At 37.3% G+C, this 23,801-nt stretch overlaps 1 protein-coding gene across 5 annotated transcripts in view; it reads left to right on the plus strand.

The window, feature by feature from the left end:
* Nucleotides 1–23,801, plus strand: part of RASSF8 (Ras association domain family member 8) — a 134,050-nt gene that overhangs the window by 29,610 nt on the left and 80,639 nt on the right. For 2 of the 5 annotated variants that reach the window (XM_047740032.1, XM_047740029.1), the window contains exons 2-3: nt 14,766–14,895; nt 16,884–16,981. The exons of 1 other annotated variant lie outside the window; for it this stretch is intronic. The gene's annotated coding sequence lies outside the window, so the exon portion shown is untranslated. The remainder of the gene's footprint in view (nt 1–14,765; nt 14,896–16,883; nt 16,982–23,801) is intronic. 2 more of the 5 variants (XM_047740028.1, XM_047740027.1) reach the window with 1 other exon arrangement.

Consider the following 23,801-nt stretch of genomic DNA (forward strand, 5'->3'; position numbering starts at 1 on the left):
CAGAAGACATGAATAGACATTTCTGCAAAGAAGACATCCAGATGGCCAATGGACAGATGAAGAAGTGCTCAACGTCACTCACCATCAGGGAAATACAAATCAAAACCACAGTGAGATACCACCTCACACCAGTCAGAATGGCTAAAATTAACCAGTCAGGAAAAGGCAGATGTTGGCGAGGATGCGGAGAAAGGGGAACCCTTTTTCACTGTTGGTGATAATGGATGCTGGTACAGCCGCTCTGGAAAATAGCATGGAGTTTCCTCAAAAAAATAGAGCTACCCTTTGAACCAGAAATTGCAGTACTGGGTATTTACCCTAAAGTTGGAAATGTAGGAATCCAAAGGGGCACATGCACCCAGATGTTTATAGCAGCAATATCCAAAATAGCCAAACTATGGAAAGAACCTAGATGGACATCAACACGATGAATGGATAAAGAAGAAGTAGTGTATATATATACAATGGAATGCTATGCAGCCAGCAAAAGAAATGAAATCTTGTCATTTGCAATGACGTGGGTGGAACTAGAGGGTATTATGCTGAGCGAAATAAGTCAGTCAGAGAGACAGTTAGCGTATGATCTCTGATGTGAAGAATTTGAGAGGCAGGACGGGGGGTTTTGGGAAGGAAAAAATGAAACAAGATGGGATCAGGAAGAAGACAAACCATAAGAGACTCTTAATCTCACAAAACAAACTGAGGGTTGCTGGGGGGTCGGGGGTAGGGAGAGGGTGATTGGGTTATGGATATGGGGGAGGGTATGTGCTGTGGTGAGTGCTGTGAAATGTGTAAGCCTGATTATTCACAGACCTGTACCCCTGGGGCAAATAATACATTATATGTTAATAAAAATAAAATAAATACTGCAGGAAAAAAAAAAGAAAAGATTCATGAACTGAATGAATATTATAGGTACAGGGCTGTGCTCAGTCCTTTACCCACATACTTGTTTAATCTTCCAATTCTGCAAGGTAAATTTGCTCATTTTACCAATGAGAAAATAAGTTTGCAGAAATTTAACTGAGCACGTAGTGGAAGACCTCGTCTAAGAAGAATGAGGCCAATTAGAAGGAGAAAAAGCAAAGATGAGGAATGGCATGGAAGTGAGAAAAAAAAAATCAGACATCAGACAGATGAATCAGTCAGCCGACTGACCCACTGGGTATTGCACGTTCTTGTTCTACAACCCCTGAGGCTTGGGTATATAATGCTCTTGTCTTGAATATGTTAGCCTTCGGTGTATGTGGGTTATCTCTTTCTTTACATGCCTTATGGCAGGGTTTGCAAACTCATTACAGCAGTCAGGCAGTTGGCATTAAGAGGTGAGGTAGGTTTGGTAGAAAGGATGAGTGGTTGCAACTGTGGCAAGCCACACACACACACACCCCACCTAAATGGGGTGGTCCTCACACAGCTCAACCTGATTACTGTCTTTAGAGAATGTGGGTGGACCAGGGTTTGGCTTATCTTCAGGTTTTTTCAGAGAAGCCATATATCTGGATATTAGGGGGTGATTTCCAGCCTGTTCAAAATATCAAAACATCATGTTGGCCCAATAGAACATATAGTGGAAGGTGGATTTGTGCTTTAAATTGTATTATGTCTTCTTGTTAGTTGGTGAGAGTGGGGTGGGGGTAGCACTAAGTTCTTAGGCCTGTGAGAAAGAATTTTGGCTACCTGAGCAGGCCTAGCTGAGGCAAGGACAGTAGTTAGAAATGCTCTAATTTTAACTTTTTCATCACAGGGGATGTAGATGTCAGATTGTTGAGATAGTCTCATTTCAGGAATTTAAATTTAAGCTAATTTTTTAAAAAATTCATGGAACAAGATATTACAGTTCAGTGAATTTTTTAGATAACTTAAATTCTTTTAAAACTTTCATTTTAAGAATTAAGGATATCAAACTGACTGTTTTAACCATCAGTATATTAAACATAGCATTTGGGAGGGAGGTTTTGAAGGACCTTATTAGCATATTATCCCATAAATTTAAATTTTGCCCAGTAGAAAATTGGCAGTGCATGTGCACTTTTTATGAGCAGTTTAAGGAGATACTGAGGCAGTTGCTTTATTGAAAGAAGAAAGAGTAACATTGCTAGGGTGACATATGTCCCAGTTTACTAGATCAGTCCTGTTGTTCTGACATAACAAAAGGACCTTTTGTCCACGATGATAAATTATATGGTTACCTTATATAATGTTAATATGTTTTTTAGTTGCTGATCCTTTTCTTATAGAGGTGGAAAAGACCTGGTATGCTGAATGACCTTGTTACTTCTTGTAAAATTAATCACCAAAGCAAAGGCTAAACCAGTCTTCACCTCAGTGTGACTCTCTCAGCCCACCCTGAAGGATCTTTGCTATTGCTGTCATGGTTTTACTTGTCAGCAACATTTAAACTATGATTGATTATTTCTGTATCATCGTTTTTGAAGCCATCCTTTTTGTTAACTTTAACCTACTCTTATATCTGTATTAAATTTAATTTGTGGTATGTGAGGGAGGCATAGCAATCCCCATTTCAAGGGTCTATACTAAAAATTATCCATAATCATTCTTAAATGACACCTAGGTAAAGGTAATAAAACCTTGATTTTATAAAAGCACATTTCCAGGGAAATGTCTTTTATTGTGTGAAATCGAACATACTGGGTTCTACTTTCCTGATATATCAGTTTTTTTCAGAAATTATATTTTAGTAATTAATATATATGAGGGATATCATGTTCCACATATTTTTCAACTTGGAATAAAAATATAGAAGGCACGTTAATCAAGTTTGTGAATGAAAAAGTTTGAAGATACAGGTTAAATCTAAAAATGACAGACTGAGAACTCAGAATGATTTTAATGGCTTCAAACAATGGGTGAACCATAAAAAGACTAAATTTAATGGGTCAGAATATGAATTTCCACAGTTAGATTGAAAATAATAGCAGTTACACAAGTACAGGAATGAGGAAACTTATCTCAACATAGGTCATATGAAAAGAACAGGAGGTAATGGCCTCTTTTTTTTTTTTTTTAAGATTTTATTTGTTTATTTGACAGAGAACACACGTAGGCAGAGGCAGGCAGAGAGAGAGAGAGAGGGAGGGAGGCAGGCTCCCTGCTGAGCAGGGAGTTGGATGTGGGGCTCGATCCCAGGACCCTGGGATCATGACCTGAGCCGAAGGCAGAGGCTTAACCCACTGAGCCACCCAAGCGCCCCAAGGTAATGACCTCTTTTTTTTTTTTTTTTTAAGATTTATTTATTTATTTATTTGACAGACAGAGATCACAAGTATGCAGAGAGGCAGGCAGAGAGAGAGGAGGAAGCAGGCTCCCTGCTGAGCAGAGAGCCAGATGCGGGGCTCCATCCCAGGACCCCAGGATCATGACCTGAGCCGAAGGCAGAGGCTTTAACCCACTGAACCACCCAGGCGCCCCAGGTAATGGCCTCTTAAAAGGTTAACGCGACCTTTCATTTCTGGTAGGTGTGAGACTAGATACATTAAACCACTCTTCTACCACAAACTAAAATAAAAACGCTAGATAAGTTATATAAATGTGCCTTTAAAAATGATGAGGGGGAAACGTGTGCTGGAAAATGAAAGCGAGACCTCAGTGAGATGAGTGAGATGGCCAATATGAGAACACTTGTTGAATCCAGCAAGTACCAGCTTTGATTTACTTGGTCTCTTGTTGCTCTCTCCAAAGCCCAGAGCCTGTGTTAGGGGAAAAAAGTTTAATAGATGTCTCCATATCAGTCTGGGATCCCCTAAAGGTTACTTCCATAGTGTAGCATTGAACTAGAACTAACTTTTTCCTGGATCTCCTCCCAATCCCCAGAAACCATAAGGAAAACTGTCTCTCTAATATTCCATAACCAATAACTAGCATTCATGGAGGTTTACAGTCCTAATTTAGACCAACCTAGATAGTTCAAAAAGACAATATGTAGTTGTAAAGTGGTTTTTGCATAGTAGCTCAAGGCAGAACCAAGTGCAGATTCCTTCTGGGGAAATCTTTTTTCAACCCAGGCCTTAAAAGAGTTTGAAAAATAGAGTTGCTGGAAATTTTAACTTATGGTCAAAATTATAAAACAGACAAGTAAACAGAACATCATGACTAGATAACAGAATTAGACATGGAGTGATCTCAAATATAGTTATCAGACAGAGAATGTAAAGTAACTTTGTTTTAAGGAAATGGGAATGTTAAAAATGTGAGTGAATAGCAAGCGAATATAAAAATGACAAAGGAGGTCTGAAAAAACCAAAGAGAGCTTTGAGAAAATAAATGTATAATTGGATTCTAAAAATCAGCACGGGGATGCCTGGGTGGCCCAGTCGGTTAAGTGGCTGCCTTTGGCTCAGGTCATGACCCCAGCGTCCTGGGATTGAGTCCCATATCTGGCTCCTTGCTCTGCGGGGAGCCTGCTTCTCCCTCTGCCTCTGCTTGTCACTCTGCCTGCCTGTGCTCTCACTATCTCTCTGACAAGTAAATAAATAAAATCTTAAAAAAAAAAAAAAATCAGCATGCAGGCTAAATGGTAAATTAGACCTAGCCAAAGAAAGAATTCTTGAACTGGAGGACACTGAGCTTTCTGACTGACCCACAGTAAAAAACTCATTTATTGATGTGTGTATACATATGATAGCTGTATATAATTTAAGCCAGACTTTTAGGAAATTGATTGTATCCTCCTAAATGTAATGTTCTCTATAATTTTTCCTTTCTGATTTTCTCTTTTTCATTTAAAAACAAAAGTTGAATCCAACCCAGGAAATTTTATAAACCATAGTAGGTCATGAGCACAGTTTTGAAGAAAACTGATTTCAGTTAATACAGTTGAAAATACACATACCCTACAACCCAGCATATATCCACCAGTGTTCAGAGTACTTTATGTGGCCCACCCCATAAACCCTGGAAAAAAACGTCAGTTGTAGAAAACATAACCATGGTGTGCTTTGTACATACAGTGGCTTACTGTAGCACTAAGGTGATGACTGAACGTGATGAACCACCAGTAAATACATCATAGACACCACTACATCAAAGTGTGTGCTGTCTGGAGACAGCCAGCCTGAGCCCATACCTGTGCATGGGAACTCTTTCTGCAGCTTTGAAAATGAATAGATCACCCATCTAAGCAGCAACACAATATTGAATAGAAAAAGATTATATGTGGTATGATTCCATTTATATCAAGTTCAGAAATTTGGGCAAACCAAATAGCATATCATTTCGGTATAAATGATTATTTTTCTAAAGGCAAGAGTAAGCACAGAATCTAGGGGAGTTTTAACTTCTAAGTAGGGCATGAGGGAGTGGGTTAGGAAGAGTCAAAAGGAGCTTCAGAGATACTAGTAATTTTTTTTTCCATAAAACTAGCTGTGGGCACAACTAGAATTCTCTTGTAATTCTTTATCCTTTATATCTCTTCAGCATTTAATGGAAATAATTTAAAATAATAATAAAAAAAAGCCAGGGCAGAATCAACACAGGTGATAAATCTTTAAAGCTGATCAGACCATCTTTAGAAAGTCATTTTTAGTTTTGGGTGCCAAATTTCATGGACATTAACAAATTGGAATATGCCCAGAGGAAAATGTCCAGGGTGATGATATGACCCTGGTCTTGAGCCTTTAATTTTTCAGATGCAGAGCATGTGGATTTTGAGCATGGGGCAGTTTTGGTTTCCCAGGCCTATTGGCTAGTATATGTGGGAAGTGAACTCCACTCTGTTAAGTCTTAGGGCTGCACTAATGTTGCACCATGCAGAAATGAGTTCTAAAAAATTGCTACAGTTGTTGTGTAGTGTGCTAAATGTTTTTTTTTTTTTTCAATCAAATGCTATAACTTATAAGTTATAGCATTATAATGCTAGGCCTTATGTTACCTGTCGTAATATACCAGATAACAGCTCAGGAATGGGCTCTTTTCATTGCTGGGTTCAAACAAGCCCTGTGCTTTTCATAGTTCATGAAGACATCTTTAAATTTGGTCGTATCCATCGAAGAGAGATACATCCAGGTAATTTTGTTTGGTACCTTTTGGAGGAAAGGCAGACTCAGTCCTAGCATTGCTCTGTCTTTGGCTGTGCAGGGAGCCATTTTGTCTGACCAGGGCCTTAGTCGGACATAGACATGGAAGGCTGGGCAGATGGTAGCCTTTATCTAGGTAATGATCACTTGAGGTAAAGGTATAAATTAGCAATTACTGAGGATCTGCAATGTGCCAGCTATTGTTAGGCATTTTTTTTTTTAAGACTTTATCTCTTTAGAGCGGTCTTAGGTTTGCAGCAAAACGAAGAGGAAGTTACTGAGATTTTCCATATACCCCATACGGGCATAGCCTTCCCCATTATCAGCATTTTCCACCAGAGTGGTACATTTGTTACAATTAATGAACCTACATTGACATATCATTATCACCCAGTCCATAGTTTACACTACCATTAACTTTTGGTGTTGTACATTCTATGTGTTTGGGTAAATGTACAATGATATGTATCCACCATTAGAGTATAGATTTGCACTGCCCTAAAAATTCTCCATGTTCTGCCTATTCATTCCTTCCTCTTTCAACACATGGCAACCACTTACTGTCTCCATAGTTTTGCCTTTTCTTGAATGAATGTCATCTGGTTGGAATCATACAGTGTGTAGCCTCTTCAGATTGGCTTCTCTTTCACTTAGTCATGTGCATTCATCTTTCCTCCATGTCTTTTCATGGTTGATAGCTCATTTTTAGCTCTGAATAATACTCCATTGTCTGGATGTACCGCCGTTCATATATTCACCTACAGAAGGGCATCTTAATTTCGTTCCAAGTTTGGGGAGTTATAAATAAAGTTGCTGTAGACATCCACATGCAAGTTTCTGTGAACATAAGTTCTCGGCTCCTTTGGATAAATATCAACGTGTACAATCACTGGATCCTATGGAAGGAGTATGTTTATTGCACACCAAACTGTCTTCTGAAGTGACTGTATCATTTTGCATTTTCACTTGCAGTGAATGAGAGTTCCTGTACCATTTGGTATACTCATTATACCAAATGAGATTACAGGGTTTATACCAAATATACATTATACCAAATGAGGTTACAGATTTTGGGTATTCTAATAGGTGTGTGGTGGTATCTCATTTTAATTTGCATTTCCCTACTGATATATGATATAGAGCATCTTTTTTATGGTTTATTAGGCATTGTGATATAAGAATATTCTATCCCATTGGGAAAGAAGTGGTCTTATCTCCATCTTATGGATGTGAAACTCAGAGAGGGGTGGCTGAAATCAGTATTTGAAGGAGAGAAGGCCATCCTGTCAGGAAAACAAGGTGCAGAGTCCTGGCCAGAGACAGTGTTATGGATTGTGTAAGAGCATAGGCTCCAGTAAACAGGGCCAGATTCATATACAGAATCTGCCATTTGCTAGCAGGGTGAGGCGGGTTGTAAGCTATTTGCCTTATCAGGAAATGAGGAAATTCTTATTTCGTGGGATTGTTATGAGCAGTAATGAATTAATATGCATGAAGTATTTAAAACAGTGGCTTGGCACATAGAAGGTGGTATAAAATGAAGTGTTTAGAGAATTTTTTTTCCCTGAATGTAGGTATAGCAAGCAATTCTCCTGGTCTCTCTGACCCTGTAGCAGAGACTGCCCTCAGTCTTTTTTTTTTTTTTTTTTAAGATTTCATTCATTTATTTATTTGACAGAGATCACAGGTAGGCAGAGAGGCAGGCAGAGGAGGGAGGCAGGCTCCCTGCTAAGCCAAGAGCCCAATGCGGGGCTCGATCCGAGGACCCTGGGATCATGACCTGAGCCGAAGGCAGAGGCTTTAACCCGCTGAGCCACCCAGGCACCCCAAAGGGTAGATTTTTTTTTTTAAGATTTATTTATTTATTTGACAGAGAGAGAGAGAGATCATAAATAGGCAGAGAGGCAGGCAGAGAAAGAGGGGCACGCAGGCTCCCTGCTGAGCAGAGAGCCCGATGCGGGGCTCAATTCCAGGACCCTGGGATTATAACCTGAACCAAAGGCAGAGGCTTAATCCACTGAGCCACCCGGGCACCTCACTTGCCCTCAGTCTTAAGGAGATGAGATGGTTATGTCCGCTGTGGTTTCCCCAGCATCCTAAGTTGGGTTCTGCCCCACCCAGACGTGGAGTGGTCTTGAGGATTTACATTCATCAGTTCATCATCTTCTAGGATTCTTCATCTTCCGGGGCATAGAGATGTTGATTATGAGGAATTTATTACAAGATATAGCAGGTGCACTTATCCCCATGAGCTTTGCTGTAAAGATAAGGAATTGAGGCTCAGGGAGGTTATGAGTGTCCCAAATGCACATTATAGCAGAGCTCAGCTTAGGGTGTTTGCTGCACTACCTCCAGAACGTGTGGAGCGCAAGGTCACTTTTCTCCTTGGAGCCTTGACTTCAGTGTGGATGACCTCACATTTTATTGGGTTGGCTGGACCATTGAGACTATGGGTTCCAAGTGCCTTTAGGAGCCTGTGATGTGTAGGCTGTTGCTAGCTTCCATATCATGTCACTGCTTGCCTCTTCTGTTAGCACATCTGCTGACTGCTCCTCTTAACCCCGTTTGTCTCTGAATCATGCAGGCATTAGACTTCCATTCACTTCCTCCGTGTGTTTCCCTCACATCTGACCTATCATTTCCCTTAGTTATTGGCTTTTCACAACCCTGACCAAGTTCCTATTTATTTATTTCTCCCCCCTCCTTTTCTGCCACTTCTGTTTGCTTAATCATTTTCTCTTTTTTATCCTGTTTTCTCCTTTATTTATCCTTACACACTGGCTCTTATATGTTTCTGCTGTTTTTCCTGTGTTCTTGGGTCTGGAGTGGACTCTTGATTTTTAGAGTCATTGCTTGACAGTGAATGGTATGAACTGGAATGTGGTATGAGCTGACCAAAATCCATGATACATTATGGCAACTATGTCATGCAGTCTTGCCTTGTAACTTAGTTTTTATAAACTTGGAGCCAAATTGAGCACTGCAGTCAGTATTATAATGTCTCAGCAAGGGAAAAGAAGATACCAAACCTGTGGAGACTATAATCCCAGAAATGATCCAAGGACTTCCCTTCCTTAAGGCACTAAGGCAGGAAATGATAAGGTCTCAGAAATAGGTAAATAATTAACGAGTGCCTGGCTTAAATAGCATTTAAACATAAAGATACTCTTTTCTTCAACTTAAGGCAGCCTTATTGCTTATGCTCTTCTTTGAACTGAAGTGAAAACATTTGTTCAAAATTAACATACATTATGAAACAGTTCAATTTATGAAATTTGATAATTGTTTAAAACATACTTGAGCATGCTGAAGTGTTACATAGTAATCGTCAATTTCAATAGCAGGGTATTCTTTATGCTCTATGTGTTTTGTCTTTGTTTTTTTAAATATGCTAAAAATTTTCTATCAACTATTTTAAAAGGAGAATGAAAATCATTGTCACTTCAAATTAATTAGTGTTAATTTTAAAATGAATCCATCACATTTGAAAATACGCTTCCTTATGGTAGGGTTTTTAAAAATGAGTTCTGAGACCAACAGAAGAAAAACAGGAGAAAGTTTAAAACATCTCTGTGGACAACCTTCTGATCAGAACTGTGAGGTCTTTAAAAGCAATCTTGGGATTTTTCTTGTTGTCTGGTAGCATTATTGAGCAGATGGTAAATTGACAGAAATAAAGCTGGATGATTGGCACGCCTGGGTGGCTCAGTGGGCTAAGCCTCTGCCTTCGGCTCAGGTCATGATCTCAGGGTCTTGCGATCCAGCCCCGCATCTGGCTCTCTGCTCAGCAGGGAGCCTGCTGGGTGTGGGGGGGGCCCTCACCAACTCCCGCCTGCCTCTGACCACTTGGAATCTCTCTGTCAAATAAACAAGTAAAATCTTTAAAAAAAAAAAAAAAAAAAAAAAAAAGCTGGATGATCAAATCTGATAAGATGTTAACTAGAGAGATCTGTGGTATTCAAAAAAATTTCCAGGAGTGGTAGGAGTGACTAAAATCAATATTTGGTATTTCATTGTGTTAATACAAAAAACAAAGCCACCAGTTTGCTTTTTAATTAATTTTTTTTCTTTCATTTAAAAAATAGTCCTCCTACCTCCCAACAAATCCATCCTTGTAGGTGTAGAAGGAAAAGAGAAATTTGTATCAGCTGGCTGTCTGCATGCCCCCTCAGGAAATAGCATGTCAAATTCCTGCTTTATCAAGCCCCTCCTGCTGGCCCTCCTCCCATCCTCATTCAGTGAGTGTGCCAGATTCTGTGTGAGGTGCTGGGAGTATAAAGAAGAAATGAGACAGGATTCCATGGAGCAGTGGGGGAGTGGGTCTAACAAATAACACAAAACATTCTGGAAATCTCCATTCCTTTCAGTATGTTTAGAGGAACTTTCTGCTGAAGGACTGGCCACAGCTTCACCGGTGTCATTAACCTTTAGTTCATTTAAATCAAAGACCAGTTAACCATATTTGAATTTTTGCTGGTCTTAGAAAGCAGCTCTTTAACGGGTATACCTGCTCCACCTAAATTCTTCTGAAAAAAATCACTGTGCCTCCAAAAGAGCCTTGTACTTTCTAAGCAACAGTAAAGACAGCTTTGTGGAAGGAGCCCACTTCCTCTTCTGTTCTTCAAGTCTTTTTCCCTTCTAACATTTTCATCAGTTTTATGTTTTCTCTTAAACGCTGGGCCATGTGTGCTGGCCAAATCACTGGACCACGCCACAATCATGCTGTTTCTTTTTAAGTGCTTGCTTAATGTAACCGTTTAATATGTCCCAGTGTCATATTTGTCTGAGCTGTGTTCTACAGGGAGACATAGTGTCTATTAACACGGTTATGTTTGTTCTTTAACCTATATGCACTTAACCATGGTTTTTTAGGGCAGCTCAAATTGGAGTGATAGATCTTCCATAAAAATACCTGAAGTATTTAATGAATGCTTACCAAACTCTGCAGTTGCCCTGAAAACAACTCTGATGTGTGGGTTAAGTGTTAGCTAGGGGAAGAAGACCCTATCCAAGGAACCCGTGGATAACTTGTCTAGCAAAGTTTATGGAATGCGTTTTTCAGACTTGTCTAAACAAAGATGACTGTTAGGCTATTTAAAAAATAATTGATCGTATCCTTTGTCTTATCCTTCTCCTTTGTTACTCTTCTGATTGCCTGTGTGACATTTAATAACAAATCAGACTAATAAGGATGCATTTCAGTTCTGGCAGCAGAATTGCTGTCAATCGCTATGGATCAGTTGATTAGGCCAGAAGGGGGAGGTGCAGTCAAGAATGTGAACACTTAAGAGAAGCAGCATGGGTTATATGAACTAACCTGCGATGGAAGTCTGGTAGAAAAAAGCAGGATCTTTCGAATCAGGTACTCCTGAGTTCAAATCAGGGCTGTACCTTTTACTAACGATGTGATCCTGGAAAGGTACTGAATCTTTCTGAGATCTTCGTGTCTTCATCTGCAAAATGGGGACTGTCAGGATTTACCTTCACAGAGTAGTGGATAGCTTCTAATGATGCATAAGGTGTTGCCTGGCACTTACTTTCCAAGTATCTACTATAACTTCTTTAAAAGGCAAGAACTTGGTTCAGATCAGGTCACCTAATCTTTCTAAGCCTCAGGTTTGTCATCTATATGATGGGAATTTCAACATATTAACATGAAAAGGCTCAAAAAATTTGCAGTCATATGGAGATATAATAGCTTATTTCACAAAGGCCTCCTGAATATCCACCAGAATATGAACTCTACTGTAGCTTTTTTTTAGGTCTTTTTGGTGCTTCCAAAATATTCACTTGGTATTACTATTACTACACATTAGTTATGTCACACAAATATTGCAGAATTACTGGAAAGAAACCCATATCTTATTCACATTTATAATTTCTACTATATTTTAAATATATTAAGGATTTGGTAAATGGTTATTATATAAATAATTATTTTTTGTTATTATCATTGCCCTTAGCTTTTCAAACTAATAACAGCTAATAGCATCATAATGGATTTATTTCTACCTTTATTATTTCTGTAATCATTTTATTGTTTTAACATTTTATGTGGGATATGTAAAACCTAAAATACCTTTTTTACTAGTATTGCATATTTAGTACAACTGAATCATATTCACAGATGTAGGATGGCTGTGAGTTTTGATGTCAAAAAAAAAACTTTGAATGTTCCTTTTATTAGAAAAACTAAAAATTCAGGAGAATTTCAAATTTGCATAATATTTATGATCTTGTTTTATTTTGTGTATACAAAGAGATATCACTTGTGAAAATGTGCTGTTGCATTCTATTTATAGTTGAATATTTATTTATAGTTGAATATTTAGAGGGATTTTCTCTTTCTCATAAAAAAGAAATGTGCTCTTTTAACTTTTCAGGCATCTTGAAGTCACAGAGGAAAGAGTAATTCCTCCAAACCTTTAGACTTTTTCTTATATGACCTATAAGACTTGAATAACTAGAGCAATAAGCTCTTTTTTGATTTCTACAGTAATAAAAATGCCACTGTTGTCCATTGATTATCCAGCTTGTGGGCCTAGTTTAGAGAAAGGGAATATACCAAAGAATTAATCAGCAGTCACGAAGAGATACCTACAAGCAAATGAAGGGCTTGCACGCTTTATTTCATTTATTTAAAAAAAAAAAAAGGAAAGGAAAGAAAGGAAAAAGGCAATATCTCTTGAAAACTGGAATTTATTTTGCTCTTTAGTTCTTAAAGAGCTAAGAACTCTTTTGGTTCCGTGTATAGGAATTGCAGTAACCTAATACTGTGTTCATTTGTATCAGTAGCTTCTATTTGCATTCTTATAAACTGATTTAAATAAAGGCTGTGTATGTGGCAATAGATAATATATTAGTTATCTATTGCTGCATAACACATTACCCTGAACCTAGGGACTTAAAACAATAATGTTTTGTTCTGTTTTATCTCACCTAATTTCTTTGGATCAAGAATCCAGGAATGTCCTAGGTGGGTGGCTGTAGCTCAGAATCTTACATAAAATTGAAGTCCAGGGACGCCTGGGTTGCTCACTTGGTTAAGCGGCTGCCTTTGGCTCTGGCTCAGGTCATGATCCCAGCGTCCTGGGATCGGGTCCCACATCGGGCTCCTTGCTCGGTGGGGAGCCTGCTTCTCCCTCTGCCTGCCACTCGGTCTGCCTGTGCTCGCTCACTCTCTCTCCCTCTGTCTCTGACAAATAAATAAATAAAATCTTTAAAAAAAAAAAATTTGAAGTCCACATATCATCCCAAGTTATAAGTAGTCTCTGTGAAGGCTTGACTAGGACTGAAAGATCCACTTCCAAGGTAGTTTGCTCACATGCCTGGCAAATTTAAACTGGTTATTGGCAGGAGGCCTGTTTCTTACCATGTGGACCTCTCCATAGGGCCGATTGACCATCTGTAATGTGAGCAAATGATCAGAGAGCAGGATAGAAGCTGCATTGTCTTTTATGACTTAGCCTGGAAGTCACACATCATTTCCCTGATAATCCTGCTGGCTGTACAAGTTAACTGTGTTCATAGTGGGAAGAGAATACACTAGGGTACAAAGACCAGGAGTTAAGGATCTTTGGGGGCTATCTTGGAGGCTGGCTACCAAACTAGAATGTCTAATCTAATATGTGCAAGTGTCCAGTGAATGTTCAGATAACTTAAATTTTAATTTTATCAAAAGTAATATAATTATTGGAGTATAGAGATTTTTCATTTTTACATCTTTTATCCCAAATTGCACATGTTAACATACATTGGTTATTGGTCCATTTCAGTTGCATATAGATAGCAGTGCAAAGTGTCTCTGTCCTCAAGGAAGGGCAAATATTTCATTGTAATTATACCAAGTATTACAACAGGGGTACGTACTGAAGATGAGGAGGTCAGTTGTTGAAGAACCTGAGCTCTGAAGTCAGTTTGCCTCAGTTCAATTTCTGGCTCCTTTATTTATTAGCTATATGATGTTGGACCATTTATTTTACCTTTCTAGTCTTTATTCTGATTATTCCCTTTTTATAGCTTACCTTCATCATAGGGTTGTGGGGATTTAGGAAACAGTACTCAAGAGTACTATTAGCCAGCCACTTGAGATTTCCTGGAATGAATCAGTTTGGATGAGGGAAGGTTTCCAGGGAATGTGAGACATTTGAGTCATCTCTTGAAGGGTAAATTGGAGTTTGGTCAGTACAGAAAGTTGGTGGAACCTGGGCATGAGATGCCAGCATGAAGTAGCGCTAGAGGCTGAGGAGCTGAGCAGTGCAGTTGAGGCTAGGGCATGTTATGTGGTAGCTTCAAGGGAATGACAAGAAAGAAGTTTAGACAGTGGCATGCAAGGATGGTGAAGAGTCTCAGGTGGAGCCCCAGGACCTTGTAAATTTTCTGAGATGATCTCAGTTTAAATCACAAATTTCTTACTGTCTTCATGACCACCCTCACAACTGCTAGATCTTATATCCATATTTGTGGTTAAGAAAATATTGTCACTACAGTTAAAGGCAAAACAAAAGAAGTTTCGACTTTTTTTTTCTTTTAAAAACCATAGAATGATAGGATTTGCTCTTTTTTGTGTGTATATTTTTTTTTTTAAGTGTTTTGGGCAGTGGGTTGAATAGGATGGTTATAGTAATCAGTAGGGAGAGGACTGAAGCCTCACAGGAGGCTAGAGAAGTGAGTACAAGAATACAAGAGCCTGAGACCTTTGCTTCTTGTCTGTTCTGACATTTCCCACAGGCATCTGAAGCATGTTCTCAGGACTGACAAGACTAGAACACTTCCCATCCTATTCCAGAGAACCTTGACTTATCCAGAATTTTGTAATTATAAAAATCTAAAAAGGAGAGATTTTAATGTTAGCATATATGTAAGTATCACTTTAAATTAAGCATGAGAAAATAGGCACAATAATCTTGGCCTTTAAATGTCTGGCTCTAGTATTAATAACCTTATTTTATGGATAAGAAGATAATGATTATGTCAATTTTAGACACTCCTTATCAACTGCCCACTTCCCACGTTCAAAATATTTTTTTTTAAAAAACAAAACTGAAAAGAAAGATGAGGCTATAAAGAAGAAAAGACAGATAAAAAATGAGATTTTTGATTTAGATAATTAAGAATCCGTTTACCAGAGAGAGCTGGATTCCAGGTGGCTTCTCGGCCCAAGGGTGGGAATTAGGGTGCTTAGTCTATATAGCCTTTCTCACGTGGTTTTAAATTCATCTTCCAAAACTCTCCCTGAGCGGGGCTGACTCTTCATTGCTTTTTTTTTTTTTTTTTTTTTTTAAGATTTATCTGACAGAGAGAGAGATCACAAGTAGGCAGATAGGCAGGCAGAGAGAGAGGAGGAAACAGGCTCCCCTCTGAGCAGAGAGCCCAATGCAGGCTTGATCCCACAACCATGGGATCATGACCTGAGCTGAAGGCAGAGGCTTTAACCCACTGAGCCACCCAGGCACCCCCTCTTCATTGCTTTTTGGATGACATGTTCAATGGACAGGCTCTTTTACCAAGACACATAAGCGTCAAATATGTGTCTTTCTTTAGCTTCTTTAGGAGATAGGTAGGTCTAGTTGAAGCCAGAAGGCTCTAACCCATCTGACATAAAATGATGAAACAGGAATGCTGTGGTACCTAGTTCACTTAAAGCTTATTTGTTTTCATGAGAAAGAATGTTAATGTGAGTGCTGCCCTCTTTTTCTTTTAAAACTTGGAAGCATGAGCTAATGCACCTTTGCACTGCAGCCGTAACACTATGTAAAAAATAATCCAGAAATGGATAGTAGTTTTATACACCTATTAAGTTACATGAAATGTTAGTCTAATAATCAGACTGAGCGACAGTGTCTCCATTCAGGATTATAGTAGCCTTGCAGAAAGAGCCCAGCTATGGAAGGGAAATTTTGGAGTAACTTACCCCATCCTCAGCTGTGTTTGAAATTTAGATATTTTCTGATAGCTTGCATCACATTTGGGTTCTTTCTCTCTACACTATTTCTAATTTGATATTTTTTATTATTTCAAAGCTGTTGAGGATTGTAACTTTCTTTAACTTTCTGTAACTTTCATAATAAAAGTAGTTTAGTGTCTGTGTGTGCAAAAAAATAGTTGATAGAAGATGGTCTTGTTACTAAAAGTAAACCTTTCTATAAATAAATGCAGAAACATCTGTTAAGGGCATAGTCTGAATGTGGCAGACATCTGAATTGCATCAATTCCCGCCTTGTGGCCAAGATGTCTTTCTTAGGCTTTCTTTATGACTAATGGCAGAGTTTCACATTCTCACAGCATTAGGCAATAGAATGGTCAAAAGAACTGATGCCAAGTTACTCTCTTTCTTGGGTTAGCTAGTGGTAATAATTTATACTCACCAAAGAAAAATGTGGCATTTTTTTGTTTTTATTTTTGAAGACTGAAAACCTGAGATGTCTCCTTCAATGTCACTTTTCGGCCCTGGCTTTAGGCAGTTTTCCAAATGTCTAATTGCTAAACTGCTTTCAAGAAATTATTGTGGTATTACCGGAAGCTTTGGTCAGGAGAAAAAGGCAGCACACAGTCTTTCCTAGAGCACCACGGGCCCGTCAAATGACCTTTTTCAGAAACAACCGAGATTCTCTTTTCAGTGGCGGAAAAATGCTAATTGAAACTAAACAGAAAACAAACTCACCCCCCAAGTATTGTAGTCCAGAGGAGTAAGGGAGAAGGTCAGAGAGGGATGAAAAATTCTTGGGAAAACTTTTGAAGCTAAAGCTTATTTATTTGGTCTTTGATGTTTATGAGTTAAAATGGGTGGTTCAGCATTTTTAAGATAAAAATTAGCCAGGACTGTAAGAACACTGTGTACCTTTTCAGGTGCCTGTGTACCTCTTCCTAGAATACCTGTCTGGTGCTCTCCTCTTCCTCAAGACTACCTCAGCACTCCTCCCACTTGGGGACTCCAGCGCCGTAAGGTGAGTCTGCAAAGTTGTACTCCTCGCATATATCCTAGAAGAGTATCGTTTAAAGTGACATTTTAAAAACAACTGTTCAAAATTTGGGGAGACTTTTGGAGGTTATGTTCACTGGTGAACTCTCAAGAATCATCATTTGTAAGCCCTATATTTAGATAAGTATAAAGTTTAATTAGCAGTAGTGTCTTTTGCCAGTATAATATAAGCCCTAGGTTCAGATTTGGGTTGACACTAATAGCATTATGAAACATGCTCTTTAGATTTCAAGTTTGAAGTCTGAAGCAAATTTTTGCAAATTAGTATTTCACCACTCTTAGGTTTCCCGAGCATTATTCTACTCATGCTTTAAATTGGCAGCCTCTTTTTTTATTAATTGATTGATTGATTATGTTTTTATTTTAATTCCAGCTTGTTAGCATACAGTGTTATATTAGTTTCTGGGGTACAATAGAGTAATTCAGCACTTCCATACATCACCCTGTGCTCTTCAAAACAAGGGTACACCTTAATCCCTATCACCTACTCAACCCATCTCCGCCCCTCTCCCCTTTGGTAACCATCAGTTTGTTCTCTGTAGTTAGAGTCTGTTTCTTGCTTTGTCTCTCTCTCTCTCTCTCGTTTTTTTCCTTTTGCTTGTTTTGTTTCTTAAATTCCACATACGAGTGAAATCAGATGGTATTTATCTTTCTCTGACTTACTCACTTAACATTATACTCACTAGCTCCATCTGCCCTGTTGCGAATGGCAAGATTTCATTCTTTTTTATGGCTGAATAATATTCTCTTATATTCAGATACACACACACACACACACTCCACATCTTCTTTGGATAGATCAGTTGATGGATAGCAGCCTCTTTTAAAGCAGAAAAATATTTCTAACAGTGAAGGTTAGAAGGTCTTTATAAGTCTGAAAGAGCTTATAGTTTGAGCTTCGGTCCTGCAAGTAGTGTAATTGGCTTCATTAAGTAAAGGGGGTCACAAAGTCTCTTGAGGTGGGAATATACAACTAAATTAATTTTCACTTGCTTTTTGTATGCTTGATGTGTATCCTCTCTTGAACATTAAAGTGACTCATTGGTGTCAGAAGGGAAAATAATTTGATCTTGTTTGTAGTATGTGAATCACTTGTGAATAAACTGTTCACATTTTACAGGTGAATAAGCTCTTTAAGGGCACCGACCAGCATGCCGTCTCATAAATTCCTTAGTCCCTCATTTGCAAAAAAGTTATGTGCTGGCATTTTTTGCTTCAGTGATGATTTTTGAAGGTCTTACATAAATTAACTCCCCCCTGAAATAAAGAGTATAACCTTAGAGCCATGTAGTAATTGCTAAACTATGTGGAGGGAAATATATTCATAAAACCCCAAGTCCTGGGGCACCTGGGTGGCTCAGTGGGTTAAGCCTCTGCCTTCGGCTCAGGTCATGATCTCAGGGTCCTGGGATCGAGGCCCACATCGGGCTCTCTGCTCAGCAGGAAGCCTGCTTTCTCCTCTCTCTCTATGCCTGCCTCTCTGCATACTTGTGATCTCTCTCTCTCTGTTTCAAATAAATAAATAAAATCTTAAAAAAAAAAAAAAACAAAACAAAACCCCAAGTCCTTATCCTTACTGGTTCAGTTTTCTTCCTGTAGACTCTGTTGAATTGCTCATGGCATTAGCAAAATCCATGACTAGAAGACCCCAAGTGTTGAATAAAAGATAGTCTGATTCTAATAGAGCAGTTTTGTTATATCCATGTAAGAGCTGAATAATGCTAGTTAAGCTCTGCTATTTGTTATATAGTCTAAAGAAGAAAAGTATAAGGAACAAAATGTATTATGTAGTCCCACTTACTACAGTCTCTCCATAATTGTGTCATCACCTAAATTTTAGATTTAGCTTTTATCACTGATAAAGCTATTCTGTAAATCTTTCTTTTCTTTACGTTAGTTATTTTCTATTTGGGAGGATTTATGTAAAAGTTACACCAAGAGAAACTGTGATTCAGATTTAATATTTAGAGATTGTGTACACTTGGGTTTGAATGTTTCAGTTATTTTGTTTCTTTTATAACATTGTTAGTTACCCTTCATACAGGTTGGAGATGTAGGAGTTGCTTTAAGTTTGCTGCTAAAGAGTTAATTTTTGGGCTATTTCTTCTCAAATGTTTCATATGCTAAAAATTAACAGCCTTTGATTCTTCAAGTGCATAGAGACTCCCTTAGCGTACTGCCTTGCCTTTTTTAAACGGAGTTTTGTCTGTTTTAAATAAATGAATGGTTCCTGGATGTGGTAGAGCTGTACATAAAACTGGTTTGCTCTTGCTGACTACTGAAGTGATCCAGTTTACTCATTGAAAGAGGATGTGTGAGTTCCCTAAACCTTTTTGAATTAAGCCTCTAATTTCAGTTGTGTTGACTTTGATACCAACAAAACCAGCTTTGAATTCTCACTATTGCTACACTGTAAAACCACCTTAACTTTTTTTTTAATGTAGCAGCTTTAAATTTTTAATGTATTACAATCAGAATATTTCTACTAAATTACATTTTCTCTACAATGATGCAGTTTTTCCTAAGCCATTATTCTTTTAGGGAATGATAGTGAATAAGTCACATTTTATTTATCACAAGGCATCTTTTCCTTGGTTTGTAAATTTGAGGCTGTGTGAGAACAAAGTTTAAACCTCCTATTTTACGTTAAAAAAAAACAAAACAGATTACATGAGACAATATAAGATTTTGCAGATTATTTATTTTATTTGCTTCTCTCTCTGTTTGGAATAGGACTGCATTCTTCTCCCATCCCCCTTTTCTGGTACCTTTCCTGTAAAAGGCATTAATAGAGGGAAAAGAATGATAAACAGGACTTAGCCCTATAATCTTCTTTCAAAACTGCCTTGTAAGTAATTTCCCATAGTTTCTGTAATGAAGCTTATGATGGTAGTATATTGTGCTTCTGGTAGTGGGGAGTAGTTTCAAAATACTCTCAACATTTTATATTTTAAGCTGTGTGTGTGTGTGTGTGTGTGTGTGTATTTGAGTTTTCAGGTTAGGTTTTCTGCCCCATGTAGATTTAGTGGAATTTATTTTTTATATGCTTATACTTGGTTTTAATGGTTTAGATGGGGGCATTTCTGAATAAAACTTGTAAAGAGATTTTTATTGTTGTTACAGGTAATTCATGTACACAGATTTTAGGAGGCTCAAAATGATCTTTTGGCAGAAAAAACTTTGTAGAAGAAGGGGGGACATTTTCTGTAATTTAAGTTGTCATAGTAACCTGCATCAAACCCATACTTGGAATCCAGGCCTGAAGAATTTCAGTGACAATAAACATTCCAGTTGCATTCATCTTTTTTTCCCTCCTCTGAGAAAGGAGCCATCAATTGTGATCTAATTATTTCATTTCTGTTTTTAGAAGACGAGTAGCAGCTTGCATTTTTTTAGCACTTTGCAATTTCCCTGGCAGAGTAAAAATGAAAAGTTAGCTGTTTATATTTGAACTTGGCATTTTCTGATAATGTATCTCAAACTATTGCACATGACAAGATAGGTTCACTATAAAGATTACTTATTAAAATATGAAAAAAATATAATTTGATAATGATTTGAAGACATTGCCACATGTATTTGTTAGCTTGTAAGTTTTAATATTAAAAGTATTGGAATCTGGTTTTTATGGAACTCTGATCCGGGAATGTTAGGATTTTCCCAATATCAGATTGTTAATGTATTTATTTTATGACATCTTGTACTTAAGAATGAATGTATTTTAAAAGGATAAGGTATCATTTTTCTTAGCAGAATAAGTGTACTTTGAGGAATTTGTATCCAGGCATTTTTTAGATATGCTCTCTTTCACAGAGGACAATAGAATGTTGTTTCTAAAGACAAAGTTTTTTAGGGTTTGCTTCACTCTTGCTTTTTGCAGGATTCTGATTACTAATCAAGGGAATTTGGGGTTCAAAACATTCTCCTTCAGCTAGGAACATTAGGAGAAATCAGAAGATAAAGGAATTTGGGGTTCAAAACATTCTCCTTCAGCAAGGAACATTAGGAGAAATCAGAAGATAAAGGTGTGTGTGTCCTTTCATTTTAGGAAACTTGAAAAATAAATTGGAAGAGTTTGTGACTAGTCTAATAAAAGTAATATACAAAATCAGCAGTTACTGGATATAGCTATAGCTATCTGTAGATAAAAATGGTAAAATTCTTGTCAAAACTTTTCCACATGTATTTGAGAATCTTAAATGGATAATTTTTTAAAAAAACATAAAATTTGAATTTTAAAAAGTACAAGGTAAATGTAGAAACCTAGATAGTCCATTAACTGGGGAACTGTGAAGAAAAATGTAATCACCTGTTATCTCACGGTTTAGAGATACTTACTATAAATATTTTATGGGAAGTATCTGCAATTTTTTAAACAAATTAGGAATCAAGCTGTCAAATAGCCAAAATACTAATAGTGGTAAAACACTAGAATTTTATCTCTTATTAGAATTAGCAGCATACCTGCTGTCATCACTACTAAAGTAACTCTGAAATATCTAGCCAATGTATTAAGAACAGAAAGATAGAACTATTGGAAAAGACAAAATTATTTGTAGATAATAAAAAATTTCCAAGATACCCAAACTAATATTATAAAATTCCATTATAATGTAAATATCATGATTTGTATACCAGTAGTAATCAGTTCAAATATAGGAAAAAAGAGACCATTAATAGCAACAAAAAATTATGCCGAAGATTAAAGTCTGTAAGAAATGTGAATGACCCATGGGCAGGAAACTATTAAACTTCATACAGACCTAAAGATTTGTTCAGTCTTAGTACTTAACAAAGGAATATCATATTTGGTATGTCATATCATTAAAGATTCAAAAACATGTACATGAGTCATATATGAGTGGTACCATATTATGTTAAAGGTGACCTAGACTAAAGTAATTCCTATGTTGGCTGTGGGAGAAGATAGATCAGAATGCTCATATAATGCAACTATAGGACAGACAGTGTTGCAGCCGGTAATGGAATCTGTTTACCTGCCTACCTACCTATGTATCTATATACCTGTTTATTTATAGATAATTTTTTTTTACTATTTAATGAAATGGAAAATGAGAGTAACCTAAAAAGTAACCTTGTATTTTTAAGTGTGCTTGCATAGAAAATAAACGAGACAATATACAAAGTGTTATTGATGTTATCTGCAAGTGGTAGAACTATAAGAAAATAATAATAACTGTTATTATTATCAAATTATTATTACAGATTCTCTAAAAATATATAATCAGAAATTTGAAAATAGATTCAGTTTTCTAAAAACTCTAAGGTTGATCAAATGCCTAAGATTTCATTATCTCTTGAAAAAAATTATTGTAAAAACCTATTTATTAAGATGGATTATATACAGAATTAAATAACGGGGGGATCATCAAAGTCTCTGATTGGGGCTGAACAGACTGCACTCCCCAGCTGCCATTCATATTTGACTGTGGTATATACCTGTGCATCTGGTAATTATGCCTCCTGGGAGTGTGGGGCCCAACAACATCCCTGAGAATGATAAAGAACAGTATGTTCCTATGTTTAAATCTGAGCCCTTTCCCCCATGCCTATGTATCAAGTGCCACAGCAGTTTAGATGTTCAAATATTGATTGTCAGTGACATTGAATCAAATTTACTCAAGTCTTTATGGATTAAGTGGGAGAATTAGGGCACTTATTTTAATTCTGCAGCCGTTTTTATTATTTACCCCTCTCTCCCCTTTCCCATTGATTCTCCTGTTCTGTTTACAGCAATTATACCTGGGCAAGAAACTTAATAATTTTTAGGAAATGTACCCAGTGTGGGATGCTGTGCCTCTGAAGTCTTAAGTGTTAACTTTGTTAACTTTTTTTGTGCTGTTCTTCCTGAACACAGCTTTTAACAGTGGACTTGTTTTGTCTAGTAATGATAGATTTGCAGGTACCACCACTCCTTTGTGACTAAGGAAGAACTTTGGTCTCTCTGGCATGTAAGACCCTGAAAAGGTCCTGGCACAGCCTTGAACCTGTCTCATCACAGGGCACATATCCCTGAGGTGAGAGTGGTGAGGCAGTTTCCCGCCACAGGAAGCATGCTCTTTAAAGAACTGCAGTTAATGACAGATGAACCACTTTTAAGTTTAAATAAAATTTGATTTTACATTGTCAAAATAGTTTTCCGGTTTAATTTTCTCCTAAGACAATGCTTGATTCTAAAAGTTGCTTTTCTGACAAGACATGTCTGATACCTCCTATTTTTCTGAAATTCTAAAAAGAGGTTAGAGCAAAGTATTAATCCTTGTATTTTTAAAATAATTGCTCGTTTTTAAAAAAGTAATAGAGTTAAGTTTAAAATGTATATGAATGTATAAATCAAAAAACAAGATTACCTTCTTCCTCTTTGTATTTGCTCTACTTAAAGGTAACCACTCTTAATAGTTTCTTCGGTATCTTTGCAGAAAATGTGTACTTATGACATGTGTTTATGCCTTTTTAAACTTACATTAATAGTTTGTGTGTAGTGTATGTGTGTGTTACACATGATTCTTTACAGGCTGACTCTTTTAAATACCAGAATAATCTTAACAGTAGATATGACTATTAGAGTGTTGAATTGGTGGAGGTTCAATGAATATTTATTGTTGGTTTTCATTCTTCCATTTGGCTGAGTTTCTATATAAAAATAAGGTAGTATGTAATTACTTAATATACATGAGACTATCATTGAGTCTACTCCTGATTGTACCAATGACTATCATTTTCTGTGACCTAGTTTCTGTCCCTATAAATTGAAATGGTGCCTA

This window comes from Lutra lutra, chromosome 8 (assembly GCF_902655055.1).
Source record: "Lutra lutra chromosome 8, mLutLut1.2, whole genome shotgun sequence".
NCBI classification, from domain to species: Eukaryota; Metazoa; Chordata; class Mammalia; order Carnivora; family Mustelidae; genus Lutra; species Lutra lutra.